Consider the following 15,002-nt stretch of genomic DNA (forward strand, 5'->3'; position numbering starts at 1 on the left):
ATGTAGGCTTTTTAACCTCTCAGCCTTGGGCACATGGTAGGCTTCAATGTTAATTAAGTCTATTCAAATGATGAGCAACTTTGGTGCCATTTTCAGGGCTGGCCTCACCACCCCTCCAACAGCCTCTTTCCAAAGTGCCTAGTGAAAAACTTCACCAAAACCTTCCAGGTTTCCACTTTTTCAGAGCTTGCTATGTAATGCACATAACTGGTAACTTAGTTATTTGTTCCTGCCACACAATCGTTCAGAAGTCCTGGGGAAGAGGAAACCACAAATACTCCTTCTGGGGGAAATGAAATAATTACATATTTGCATAACAAAGTGATATTAGCAGAATCTGTTCAGCATGTGAAAGCCAATCCCACTGTTGTGCTTATTAGTTGTCTGTCTTCCCAGCCTTCCAGAGTTTAAGCAATCCCCACTCCTGTGACTGCTACATGCAGCTCTCCTCACTGTCATCTGGTGAACACCCCTTGCAGCCTCACCTCAGCTGCCTCACACCAGCTCTTGGCACCATCTGTTTGCCCGTCTCAGACGGGCTTCTGTGTATTCTGCTCTGGCAGGACTCCTGCCACCAATCTCTGGGTCAGTGATAGCAGCTTTTTTCCCAGCAGCATGTCTCTCACCCACAGAGGGACCCCTACTCATACTAGATCCATCATCTCTGGCCATCACTCCAGAGAAACCTCGTCTCTTCTCACTGGATTCAGTCTGGTGACCCACTCAGCAGAGCCCTCTCTGAACGACTCATCCCCAGCTGTATCCCTTCCCTCTCTCTCTTACATACAACACACATTCCCATATATGACACTGGGGAGCTCATAATCAGCACAGGAGGACACTAAACAGCGCATCAGCCAGCAGAGCTTGGGATCACACTATACAAACATGCAGAGCCAGCTCCCCCTTTGACTGGGGAACAGTGGCATTTGCTCTCTTGGAATCTCCTTGCTCCTGGAGGCCAGTACAGAAAGCAACCTTTCACCAGGGAGGGTCATGGTGAGAAGCTTCTGCCAACCTGCTCCCGCGTTCAGCCATTACCTCTGCCCAGCCTATTCTTCTGCACTCGCTGGCCCGGCTGTTTGCTCAGGTGGCCAGCAGGAACCTTCCTGCTGGAGGTGCCTTCCCAGCATAAGTTCTTCCCTAGGGCCCAGAGATCATGTTTCTCTCATCACAGAGAACCTCTGCTATGCAATCTGTAATAATTCTGCTTGGAGCTGAGCTGAAATAAAACATGTGTCAAGTGAACAACAGCTCAGTAACAAGGGTGATAGCTTTCCTGCTTGAAAAGAGTGTGCACTGCACACAGAGGCCACTCAGCATGGCTTTAGCACATTCAGCACCTGTGGGTTTGTTTTCTTTGCAGTGGGAACAGTGGCTTGGCCTCACTGCTTGTCCCTGCCTGTCTTGCAGAGAAGTGCCCAAAAGTTCTGCTCCTTTTTAGTCATATTTCTGTTGTGTGTGTGGGGAGTTAATGGAGGATTTCCCCCTACAACCTCTTTCACTGAGAGCCAAAAGGAAAACACTAATGATCAAGTTGCACACTCATGGACATCTTCTCGTTCTTTATTTGAGAGGGTGGTGCAGCCACCTCTGCTTCCTCCTTTTGGATTGGAAGGGGCAGCTTTTTTGGCAATGCTGCTGCTGGAATCATGAACTTGGGAGTTCATGAAGTGCTGCTGGGTTTTCTGAGCTGATACTTTACTGTACAGCCAACAAATTCAAAAGTGGGGCTTCATTACCATAACTTCATGTGTTCCTCAGACAGCTGGCCTTCCACAGACCCACTCTTGGTCAAAGGATGTAAAGCTGCCAATACCTCTCCATAGAATCACACCAAACTCACCAGAATTTCACTGCATTTCCAACTACCTCAAAGCATCCTGCTGAATTTCAGATTTTGGTGTAAAATTACTCTTCTTTTCGAAGCCTTGTATTTTGTACTAAACAGTACCTCTTCCTGTGCTTCTGCTTGTGGCTCAGGATGGAGATGTTCACAAACAATTCCATGCCACTCTTCATCTCTGCTCTACTAGCCAAAATAACAACAGCAGCTACCAACATTGCTACAAGACCAAAGACCCAGACTCCACATAAAAGGAACAAAACTATCATTTTGGCAGGGAAGTGAAAAACAGCAAATAGTCCAAAACATACTCAGGCTCATAAAAAACTCTGTAGACAGTAACTCATCTATGCAGTTTAGGCATGCTTGAAAAAAACCCCAACAGACACACCCTTGAGTTGTACATCTCGAGTTCCTGGGGTCCCCTGCAAGGATGCACCCTCCCACCAGTGCCTAAAGTCAGTTATCTTACAGAAGTGTGTGCAAACATTGTGCCTACAGCACATGCCATGACCAGCACTGACACCAGAGTCTCTTTTCAGAACAGAGAGATTTCCACTCACCTGACATTTACAGTGGGACAGTTTGCATTTGTTTCTGCTAAACAGTCAAAGAATGTACACATGAAGCTTTCATGTGGTTATCAGTCCTTGGAAAGCTTCTCTCTTGACTACCATATGTTTTGCATACTCACTGTGCCTCTGCCCAAGCCTGAACAGTGACAAGATGTGGGGAAAAAACCACCACTGACATTTGAGGGAACTGGAGTGTAACACCACTTAGCTGCTTCGAGGCACAATCCTTCTATTAAGTTCCATGTGCATATGCACTAGGTGCACCATACTTTTATTAACTTCTATTCACGCTATTTATTTATTATGACTCCGAGATAATGCTCTCCAAACGTCAAGGATCACTTTCCAAACTTCAGCCCTTCTCTTGGCTGCCTCAAGACACAGGGACAGTCAAACACAGCCGAGGCAGTGCCAGCAGCCTGGGTTTGAAGGGAGCTGCACGGAATGATGGAAGCCTTCATGCTTGGTACTGCTAAAGGAGGAGATCGCCTAGAAGCACCAGGCTCAGAAAAGCCTACCCTGACAGTGCGAAGCCTTTGATTTCCACAGCTCGGCCCTCCGCAAAATCAAGAGAGTGACGGCACCCTCGAGCTGCTCTCCCCGTTGGCAGCCCCGGGAGGCGGCGCAGCCAGCCTCCGCCATTCGCGCCGCCGGCACCAGGGGGCTCTGCCCGCCCGGACATGCCGCCTGTGGCGGGGCTGCTGCGGAGCGCCCGGCGCCGGCCCCTGCCCCTGCCCCTGCCCCTGCCCCGCGCGCTTTAGCGACGTTTGTGCGCATTGATAAGGTCCTCCTCCGGAGCGCAGGGGTGAAGCGCTGTATGGAAAAGCAAGATGTTACAGTAAAGGTCTCTCTGGAGCCTTCTTTTCTCCAGACTGAAGAACCCCAACTCTCTCAGTCTGTCTCCATAGCAGCGCAGCTCCAGCCCTCTGCTCATCCTCGTGGCCCTTCTCTGGACACCTTCCAGCACCTCCAGATCTTTCCCGTAACAGGGGCTCCAGAACTGGAGGCAGCACTCCAGGTGTGGTCTCACCAGAGTGGGGCAGAGGGGGAGAATCACCTCCCTCGACCTGCCTTCTTGCAAAGGTCAAGCAGCTGGTGTGCCGATCCCAGCCGGGCCCGTGGCAAGCGCTTCCAGAGAGCTTGTTTGCCATCCGTGTTACGGGGGAGCCCAAGTCAGATGGCTCTTATTGGGACTCACAGGCCTGTGCCCTGCAGCTTGCTGTGGGTGGATGCGATGTACAGGCACAAACGCTTCTTGGTGTGCTCCTGGACCACGAGGACCTTTCAGGAGGATACTAAAGAGCTGGTTATTTGTTGCAGATGTTCTGCAGCTGCAGAGCAGGATTGGTGGCCCACTTTCAACGCAGCGAAACATTTTTAGCTCTGTGTCTCTGAATGTCTAACAAACCAATGTGCTTATTTTGAAACACATGTAATTTGGTATTTTGTACTCTTACTATTCATATGTGACCGTCTTTCATGGGAAACCCATCAAAGAAACCATCATCCTGGATCAGTGCTGCAGAAATCTAAACAACTCATGGCCCAGCCTAGTTCCTGTGGGTTTTGAGAGCAACCAAAGCCCAAGTGCGTTTGTTGCATCCAATCTATAGACCAAGGACTTCAGCCGTAAGAAGCCTGGTTCAGTGCTGGTTTCTTGCAGGGAGAGCTGTCTGTACTGATAATACCTAGTCAGCTCTCAACATGAAGGATAAAATACCCGTGGCAATTCAATCAGCTTTCAAGTGTGGCTGAAAAGATCTGGGTATGACTTGAGCATTTGCTTTGTGGATAAATGGCAGAGACCAACTTCAGCAATCATAGCACCAGAATGGTTTTTAGATGAAAGCAAAGCATTCACTTGCACTGTCAATTGCATGTGAGACATCGAGTCCACAGCATTCACTCAGTTTACAGCACTGCTAAGGCAGAAGTATTTCCCTTTCTTTTGTTCAGTTGTGAATCCTTCTGAACCATTCACTGCATGCTGGAGAAGCACAGCTTTCTGCAAGAAGATGCAGCAAATTGTCTTGTCTGAGGATTTAAAACCCAAGTTTGACCCTTATCACAGTATCACTAAGGTTAGAAGAGACCTCAAAGATCATCGAGTCCAACCTGTCACCACAGACCTCATGACTAGACCATGGCACCAAGTGCCACATCCAATCCCCTCTTGAACACCTCCAGGGACGGCAACTCCACCACCTCCCTGGGCAGCAGTAACAGTCACAATCTGCTGCAAGAACTAAATGGCTTCAGTGGGGTCACTTTCCTTAGGACTTCTTTCTTCTTCTCTTTTTGTGTTAAGGAGGAAGCATAGGGATTGTGTGTGGTTGGGAAACAAAATCTGCTACTTCCAGCTCACCTGGAAACATCCTACCTAGAAAACATCCTACACTTCAGAGTAGTGCCAGGATCTGGGGCATTGGGGTTCCTGCAAGTTGCAGCTTTTGTTTCAAAGCAGTCTCATATTTATTTCCATCCATCTGCAGACATGTTTCATAACAGAGACTTGATTTTTAAGAGAAGATGAATGCAGAGACTGCCAGTCCCAGATGTGCCACCGACATTTTAGCCAGTTTTGCTCTTAGCTGGAAGCACATCTGAGTCATCCTCTGAGTAAAACACACTGTCTTCCTGCAACAGATGTACACTCCCATGCCTCAGCCCTCACATCTTCCAGTCAGTCCCACTTTCCTCCTCAGCCTGTTCCCAATCCCATGCTTCCCTTTCCTTAGCACTTCCCAGCAATTCAGTTAGTGGGACATAGCCTCAGCCTGGGGCTATCCTGGCAGTAAAGGCAACTGGTTCTGGTTAGAAGGAAAAAGGGCAGGAAAAGGGGCAGGGTGTAAGAGAAACTCTAGTTCAGAAATCACATTTATTAGTCAGCTCAGCTTCTGATTCCTGTCATCACAAGGGAAAGGCCCAGACACACTCGATCATAAACAAGGTGGGCTAAGCTTATCCTGACAGGGACCAGAGCAGCTGTGATAACAACAGGAACAGCCTATCTGAGCAAGCCTGAAACAGGAGCTGTGTTTTGAGAAATACTCCATTTGCAACTGGACTCAGCAGTTCAGCAGAACTCCACTTCATAAAAGCAATTCAGAATATTGGAAAACACCTCCAAAACGTTTACCTCGGGATCCACATTTATGGTTTTCCTATTGCTTTTGTTCTTGAGGAGCAGTCCACAGGCATTTTCTACAGTCACTTGGTAATTCAGGCTGGAATCTGATGTGCTGACATTTCTATCCCTGTGAAAATGTGAAACAGAAATGTTCTGCTTTTAATGGATGTCATTCTTCCTCCTGAAAGGGCAGATTCTGACCTCCTTACTCATGCTGAGTAGTTCCCGATTCCACCACAGCCCTTCTGAAAGGCAGAAAGATTCACTGAGTAGCAGAAGTCTACTAAATGTTAGAAAACTCATCCAAATGTGGTTTTACATATCTGATCTCTGGCAAACCAAAACTGAGGCCCCTAGCTGTCTCCTCATCTGTTCAGTGCTAGCCTACCAAAGGAGTGCAGGTTATAACTAGTGGGAAGTGGTAGTGCTCGAGAACTACTACTGTGATGGACACAGCTCTGGAGACCACCTGACAGTGTTTCCTGGACCACCACAGTTCTGCAAGCCAGATGTGGGAAGTGATGGTTTCCCCTCAGGATGTCATTGGAACTCTCTTACTGCCTTAGTGTTTTCCTTTCTCTTGTTTTTTTGTGTGTGTGCTGTGGCTGCTGACACCAAGTGAGCTGGACAATCACTTTGCTGGAGGCAAATCCTTGGCAAGGTTACAAGCAGGATTTTGATGCCTTACCCTCTGATCTTCTCCCTTTTGCCTTTGTTCCACAGTGGGAAATGAGCTGTGGTGGAAGAGCTTTGTACACAGCTCGTTCCAGGGATGGAAATGCCATGGTGCAGGAGGCCTGGCCAGACTGGAAAAGCACCTCAGACCCTGAACAAACTGAGGGTTGTCAGTCAGCATCTGACCAAAAGAAAAGAAGGTGTGCATCTGCAGGGTGAGAGCTTTGTTGTCCCAACTTACTATTTACTATTTAAATCAGCAAAATCAGAGAGACAGAACACAGTGTAAAGGTGTTTATGTCTATGTTGGCCCTACCTTTGATCCCATGGGGTTAGATTATACTACCCTACTCTTTCTTCCCCTCAGGATAAGGATTGGTTCCTTGATTCAGTTCTCTGTTTTTCTTTCCCACCCACACATACACAAAGATAAAACCATTCCCTATAGCAGACTGGGACTTCAGTCAAAAACTAATTATAAACAATGATGGTTCAACAGCTTTCTTCAGCTTGTGGTTCTGTGAATTTGTGATGCAAAGTATCTGGCTTCTGACCCTCTCCTGGTAATTTACAGACCAGCTTGCTTTAGTTGGGCAGCAGCAGAAGGGTGTAGACAAGGGAGATGGGGGCATGCAGGACAACAAAGACAACTAGAATAGGGAATAAAGAGAAGCAGCAATTCCTTTATGCTGGTGTTCTCTTTCTCTCTGCCCTCTGGTAGAGTGCACTTTTGATCATTCTAATGGGGGGAATTGGCATTTTGCATGGGCTTGCCAAATATGACAAAGTAGCAACACACTTGGATGGGATTTGGCCCCACAGTCTTTCTGGTGCAAAGCAGGCCGGTGCCTCCCCGGGACACAGCTCTACACCACCCACTGGTTCTTGGTAAAGTGCAACTCACAGACCTCAACCAAGAACTAGCTGGGGTTTTTTCACCTAAGAAAGCCAAAGGTGCAGAGTTTTGCATTTATTTTTCACCTTGAGGCAGCTTTGACTAAATATATTTACCAAACAACGGACAGGGTAGGGTGAGATGTGTCACAGTACTTTGGAAGACCAAAGCAGTTTGACTTGTCCCCAGCTACTGTGCACAACAGCCATTTTGGCTATCCCCAGCCCCCCCCTTACCTGTGCTGTATTGCCACTACTGAATTAACACCTTGCAGCATTTAGCCACAGTCAAATGTCTGATTACCTTGCAAACTGGCTGTAAAGCAGGAGTAACTCCAGGGAACTTGCAGAAATGAGCACCTGGCCTATAGGGCAAATCCATGCCTGTGCTTCCTCAAGGCAGTGGAAAACCAGAGCACTCTCCACTACACATGCAGGAGTCAGCAGTAGACGGCAAGGGTCTGTGATGGCCTCTTCATATGATTGGTACTGTGGGTAACGAGGTCTCTGCCTCTCATCTGTAACTTCCCTACTCAGAACTGGCAGAGTGAGAGAGTAGATGTTTAGCACTACAGCCAGGAAAAAAAATCTTTAAAGCTGTTTTGGCCTTGCCTTTGCCGTTTAGCTAACATGTAGCTCACTGCATCTCATCAGTGAACTTGGGAGACAGCCTCAGCAGCAGCAGGATCTGCAGTGGCATCACTGCAGACACTTTCACAGATGCACACTGCACCAGCTAGTACCAGACATGTCTGAGCCTAGAAGAGATACAACTTCTCCCCCTTGCTCAAATCTGGACAGCTCCTGCAGCAGCTCTGTGGCAAGCACCAGCACATTCTCTCTGCAGTTCTTGGACCCAGTGTTTCCTTTGCACATCTCCCAAGTAACAATGGAAGCCCTGGAATCCATCTCAGCAGAGAACAGTGGCAAAGCTGGTTGCACAAGGGCTGACACTCACCCAGTATGTTCAACAAACACAAGACAAGAACTAAGACATCCCTGCTAGTCATCAGGACTGCAAGTGCTCCATGGCAATAACACTTATGAAGAGCAAGAACTTGAGAACACCTCCCTGAGCTGTTGTCTCTCCTTTTTCTTATGGCTTTAAAAGCAAGTAGGTTTTTGTTCTCCTTTTCCTTCACTTCATTAATTTTTATTAAGCATAAGTGGCATTCAGCAAGAACTGGGGAGGAGCATGTCTGTGCTTATTCCTCTGTGCTTGTGACTCCACAGCAAAAGGATGAGCTCAGCATTCCGTGGAAGGGACTAGATCCTGACCCAACACCACAAAACCAGTACTGTGAGGATGCACAGACAGCCAAGCCCTCAGCACAGGAGGATATGCTCCACACTGAGTGCAGGGAAGTGTCTGGGGGAGCATGGAGGTGGGCTTTAAGCCTGCTTTCTTTTAACACACAGTCACAGAATTGTCAGGGCTGGAAGGGACCTCAAGAATCATACAGTGCCAACCCCCCTGCCATAGGCAGGGACACCTCACACTACAGCAGGTTGTTCAGAGCCACATCCAGCCTGGCTTTAAATACTTCCAGGGATGACACTTCCACCACCTCCCTGGGCAACCTGTGCCAGTCTCTCACCACCCTCACGGGGAACAACTTCTTCCTAACATCCAATCTGAATCTACCCACTTCTAGTTTTGCTCCATCCCTGCTAGTCCTATCACTACTCAATATCTTTGCTGTTCAGTGTATCATTATTTGAACAAATAAGAGGGCTTCCATTAAACCACTTTCTGTTTCCTTGTGTATTTTCACTGATGTGAGAAGTCTGATTAATCAATTGTGAGTTTTTCATTAGAATTGTCAAATGTTGTGGAAAATTCTGACCCTATCAGTTTGGGGCTGAAACAGTTAGGTATTACAGGTTGTAGCATTGTGTGGTGAGAATAAACGTGAATGTTCCATTAAAAACAACCCACCAACCAGCATCTCTTCTTGCCTCACTAATTCAAATAAGTGCTTTGTATGCTCCTATTGGCTGCAAAGAGCATTAAAACCAGAAGAAATACCTTTCCTTCCCCACCTTAAATGTCAGCCCATGCTTCTCCCACCACTTCTCCTGCTGTTCTCCAGGAAATATTTTCCCTGTGGTTACACGCCGTGTGATCTGCCTGTGCGCAGAAAGCCATAAATCCATCTTAACAAATGTTTATCCCAGCTTTTGAACCTCTTGGAGAGCATGGTATCACTATCCCACAAACCCCAGGCTATACCAGGGGAGCAGAGAGAGCTAGCCAGAGATCATGTCCTGCTACAGAACATTTTGATCCGTGGCTGTAATGAGAAGCAGCGCTGCAGGCAGGTTTCCTCGGTGGCAGCTCCAGTGTGTAGGTGCAGGTGCACTGCCCAGACAGAGTGCTGGAATAATGCACTGCTGGCGCGGCCGGGACTCGGCTTGGCTCAGCACGCACAGCTTTCGCATCCAAACCTTGTTACTAGATCAGCCTGGAATGTCATTCCAAATCCATAGTCTCCAGGAATTAATCAAGAAAGGAGGCCAGCAGGAGGGGGGATAGCCTGCTTAAAACTCACAGCAGAGAGAAAACATACCCTCCAAAAATGTCCTATCCGTGAGAAGAATGAAGTCGCTTTCCTAGCTTGTGGTCATTTTCAGAGACACAATAAAAATAAGCTCTGGGACCCACGCAGTACCTGCAGTTAAGTTGTCATCACATGCATATGGATGGCATCTTTACTATTGCAGTGCATTACATTATTTCCTTAAACTGGTTTTGTACTTCAGTCCCTGGAAAAGCACCAGAAGAATTTACAGGGGCTGCGAGACTCGGGTTGCGCTGAACAAGCCCCGCTGGGCTCGCTTGGAAATGCCTGGGAACTCCCTGCCACTCAGCTGTTAAGCCGGGCATAAAAGGGAGAATTAAGAGCTCTGCGAGCAGCGCTGAGTGGCCGCCGTGACCCGAGCTGCAGGCTCTGGAAACAAGGAGGGCTGCTCCTGCCCTGCAGGAACAGCACGGCAGCAGCCCTGGGTGAGAGCTGTGCCACTGTCACACCACAGCCCAGCATCAGAGAGCATGCAATGGGGCTCGGACTGGGAGACTCGTGTCCCATGAAAACAGAGACACAAAGACTTACTACAGAGCTTCCCAGAGGAGAGCCCAGTTTTGTGAGCTCTCCATGAGTGTCTGTGAAGGAGAAGGGGGAAGGAGGCAAAGGGATTCAAGGAAATTCGGAGACTAAGGGGGAAAAGATTTAAAACTCAAGATGATGAAAACAAAGTGCTAGATATATGTCATTCAGGATAAGAAAGGAGGTGTATGCAGGATGACTGGGGAAAAGAAGTCAAAAAGCACATGACACTCTAAACTATGCACAGCACTTTACATCTGAGAGGTGTTGCTCCTCCTTGGCATCCCCCTGTTGGTGCTGAACAAGCTGCCTTGTCTTGAAGCAGAGGAGGCTGAAACAACTCTCAGGCTTCCTCCTGAAGCTTTACTAACTCACAAACCAGACTTCCATCTGCTCTCCATAAGCATGGGTGCCTTCAGGAGACAGTTTGGAAATATAAAATCACTGTTGGGTATTGTATGAAGATTTTCACAAACATAAATATGAACTCTGTAGTGCAAACAAACAAAAGATTTGTTCCTTCCCCTGCGCTTTCTTAAGCAACCAAGAGAAGCACAGAGAGGCTCGACGAGGCCTCAGGCAGCCTGGTCTAGTTGAGGATGTCCCTGCTGACTGTGGGAAGGTCAGACTGGATGAGCTTTGGAGGTCCCTTCCAGCCTGGACCATTCTATGATACAGCATTCATGCACTCACATCTCTGCTACAGGCCAGGAGCTTGGTTTCTTTACCTTCCCAATACCCCTCAAGAGATGCAGTACTGTGATACAGTGGCAGGAAGAAAGGTCACAGTCAGAGCACATTGCTTATAAAGCTTGTGATCCTTTTTCAGAACACATGGAGAAGCCAACTGAAAATGGCTGGAATGACATTAACTTGGTTTTGATCAAGTATCTTTGACACAACCCTTGTGGCCAGGAAATTCAATTCTTACTCAGTTTTCTTGCTTGGGAAAGATTCTCATTATATGTGTTGTGTTTCTCTAAACACAGAAGCAGGGAATTGAATGCCAGATCTGGTTCCTTCTCTGGGGGTCTCACTCATTAGCTGTTTCTAATATTAATTGCACTGCAGTCATGCCAGGAAGCCTATTCTGGTGGGCACCTTGTAGTGGCCTTCCAAAACACAGCTTGAGAGGGTTAGGCACGTTCTCCATGCATGACTCCATGTTGACTGGCAAACCTTGTGCAAACAAAGGGACAATTTAGAAGAGCTTGATAAAAACCAGCCCGACAGCACCCACACAGATCTCTTGCCTGCACTGGAAAGGTCAATTCAGTATCATTTCTGGTCAATGTTAAGAGAGAGCTGAGGCTGGTGTAAAGATATGTAGCTATCTGGAGAGGTGAGATACTCAGGATTTGATCTCAGGGCCTGCACAGCTCCTTTGGAATGAGCGACCACACAGGTAAATACTGCAGAACTGTTCCTTTCCTGTGTTAGTTCTCTCCAGGAGTCAGCAAGATCCATCATAGTTAGGTCTGACTGCCTGCTGCATCTGTCTGTGCATCACAACACTATCTTCACGTGTAAGCAGCCCTGAATCATTTCTGATTCTCAATTGCACACAGAAGCTTCAGCCCAAATCACCTTCCAGGCAAGCGCTTGGCCAATATGTACCTCCCGAGAGATTTTTCCTACTGTTAGGTTCCTCCCAGTGACAGAACGACTGCACTGACAAGGAGAGGAAGATGGCCTTTCCCCTGCATGACAATTCCTTCTGGTTTTAATAATTTGCACTTTCCCTTTCCCAGTAGCAAACATCTGAAGTTCGTTTGGTGGAAGCTGCACAATGCCAATCTTTGCTCTTTAGAGGCTTTATCTTTCTTAGGAGACTGAGGTTTGAATTGAAAAGAAGAGAGAAAGTAACCATGAAAAACAGTGTTTGCTGTATTGAAACACAAGCCAGATGTGGAAGCACACACCTCCAAATTAAACATTTACTGAGCTGGCAGCAATGGAATTTTCTTCTCACCCATGCAAACGCCAAGGCTGAATGTCCTCTCCTTCCTTCCTCCACCTCTACCTGCCTCTCTCTCTCTCTCTCCGCTGCCTTGCCTACCTAAGTGGCAGTTAAGAATTATCCCCTGGACTTCTGCACAGCTGCTGCTCCTCCCAGCACAACAGCATTGCTTCATCACCAAAAGATCTGAAGACTATGACAAGAAATCCTGGCTGTGACACTTTCCCTCCCAGCTCTTGCCTGGGCAAGCGTAGTAGGAGCAGCACTCAGATCTGTGAGGTGTGGGGTACAGCAGGGAAAGGAGAAGTTGCCTCATGCCCCATGCTTGAGAATGTATTCCTGGCCATGATTTGGCCTACAGGTCTCTACAGATTAACAGATGGTATCTTAGAATACACCTGCCAATAAAATGGGAGGGAATTCCAACACCAGTTAATGAATGATTGTGAAACGCTGCACCCAGTCGCAGCTAGAAGAGATCACAGCTGAATTACAAGAGAAGGGCAGATCCTGATGGGATGGCTCTTGCCAGTAACAAAGAGCAACATACCATGTCTGAAAGACCCTAAGTCATGCTACACTCCTATAGCAGAAGAGGAGGGTCACCACAAAGCCCTGCATGCTGGACCTCCCATGCTCAGACTGATGCATGCCGGAGCCAAAACCAAACGAATTTCACTGCTGCTGAAATAAGCAAGTGATTTCAGACCAATTAGTTCAGGGGAGATCTAGGCCCTGTGTTCTACACTAAATCGCTCCTTCCCTTGCTCTGTTTTAGACAATAATGCTCACACTGGAAAGAAGAAATGAAAACACTGCAACCCCAAGGCAAGTGTGAGGATCAAACACTACAGTGTGCAGTATCACAAAGACCACATCTAGCAGGCTTCCCCAGAAGTCTCATGGCAAACCAGGGCAGGAGGGCACGCACAACTGCAGTAGTGCAGTTCTACTGCAAGACACTCATTTCATACTCCTTCTCTGGGAGAGGTGGTCAAAGCATGACTGATCAGACAGAAGGCAGCCCAGACTGTGTCTTTGCTTCTACTTCTTCATTCAGAGAACTTTCTTGGTACAGACCCATTTTCTCTGAACAAACTGCATGATTCTTGGTGTTCGTCCGATTACATGAATTAGCTGAGAGGGAATGGCTTCAATTGCAGTCCACATTCCAGGCTGCTTAAGAACTGACTGCCTAACACATTCCATTCATTTAATAAACTGGAACCAAATGAGGATTATATCATATAAATAATACTCCCTTGAAAGGGCAACACAATAAAAAGTCAAAAATACTCAGAGGAACCACCTAGATCAAACACAAGAGCTCTGTTATTACCCACTGGATTTCAAGTATGGCTATCACGTAAATTTAATTGCTCAGTGTTTTTACTTTGTGTTGTGAACAAGAATCTGTTTCAGAGGGAACTGAGAACCAAGTTTAATATCTTCTGACAGCTTCAGACAGCTAAGGGAAAAATGCATTGCAGCAAAGTATGGATTTCCATGTTTAAAATGTGATCGCTCGGAACAAGACACTAACCTCTCCTGCAAAATCCCAGGGAGCATCCCCTCTAGGTAACTGAGAGCAAGTATCAGCAAGAGTAAGCTGTGCAAAGCTCTGAGCAAGACAGTTTCCCTGGCTTGTTTTGTGGGAATGCAGCACTTTGGAAGTGAACTGACAACTTCTAGGAACAATCACATTTGGTGGAAGCACTCACAGGGTCCTTCAGCATGAGGCGCAGATATGCCATCTAGAGTTGGCCATCTTCGTGCCTGCCTAAGTGTCCAGGGAGGAAAAAATGTAGACAAAAGACTTAGGCTTGAAGTTTGACAAGGGATTCAAAGCTGAAGGCACAGAATGAGTGATACATTGGTCAGATTATCCCCACTCACAAACAGCATTCTGCCAAGTTTGCCTGAGCCTCTTCATAGCTCTCCTCCATCTATCCAATCACATCCTCAATGTCACCCATGGGAGACCTGGTGAGAATGAAGCACACTGCTCTGACGACACCTAATTGATGCAAGATGGACTTTTGATCACTCCTGGGGACCACGTGTCATGGTTTAACCCCAGCTGGCAACTGAGCCCCACACAGCCCCTTGCTCCCTCCCTCCCTCCCCCTGGGATGGGAGAGAGAATCAGAAGAATTAAAGTAAGAGAACTTGTAAGCTGAGCTGCACAAACAAGTGACAGAAACCAGGGAACTGATCACCGCTTCCCATTGGCAGGAATTTCCTGGAAAGCAAACTCCAACACACCTAACTACAAAGTTGTCATGAGACTATGCAGGGAGAAAATCAGAAGAGCCAAAGCCCAGCTGGAAATGAACCTGACTTCAGCTGTTAAACACAAGAAATGCTGCTACAAACACACTGGCAACAAAAGGACTACAGGGAATCTCTGTCCCTTGTCGGATGCACAGAGAAGCTTAGTGGTCAAGGATGAGGAAAAGGCTGAGGGACTCAATACCTTCTTTGCCTCAGTAAGACCAATTGTTCACTGGTTACCCAGTCCCCTGAGATGGAAGATAGGGATGGGGAGCAGAATGAAGCCTCCAGTCGCTGGTGGGGCAGGGTAAGGAGCAGAAAAGGCCTTGAATGTGGAATCACTGCTCAGCAGTAACTAAACCACCCCTGTGTTATCAACACTGTTTCCATTACAAATGCAGAAGACAGCCCCATAACAGCTACAATGGAGAACATTCACTCTACCCCAGCCAAAGCCAGCCCACCCTGGGATGTGGAAATGTGTTAGATTTTTCCTGTGGCGTGATGGGGCTTTTACCTGGGACACCACAGAACCACATCA

The sequence above is a fragment of the Melanerpes formicivorus genome, unplaced genomic scaffold, assembly GCF_026170545.1.
Source record: "Melanerpes formicivorus ecotype bairdi unplaced genomic scaffold, bMelFor1.0.p_v2 SCAF_92, whole genome shotgun sequence".
Classification (NCBI taxonomy): Eukaryota; Metazoa; Chordata; class Aves; order Piciformes; family Picidae; genus Melanerpes; species Melanerpes formicivorus.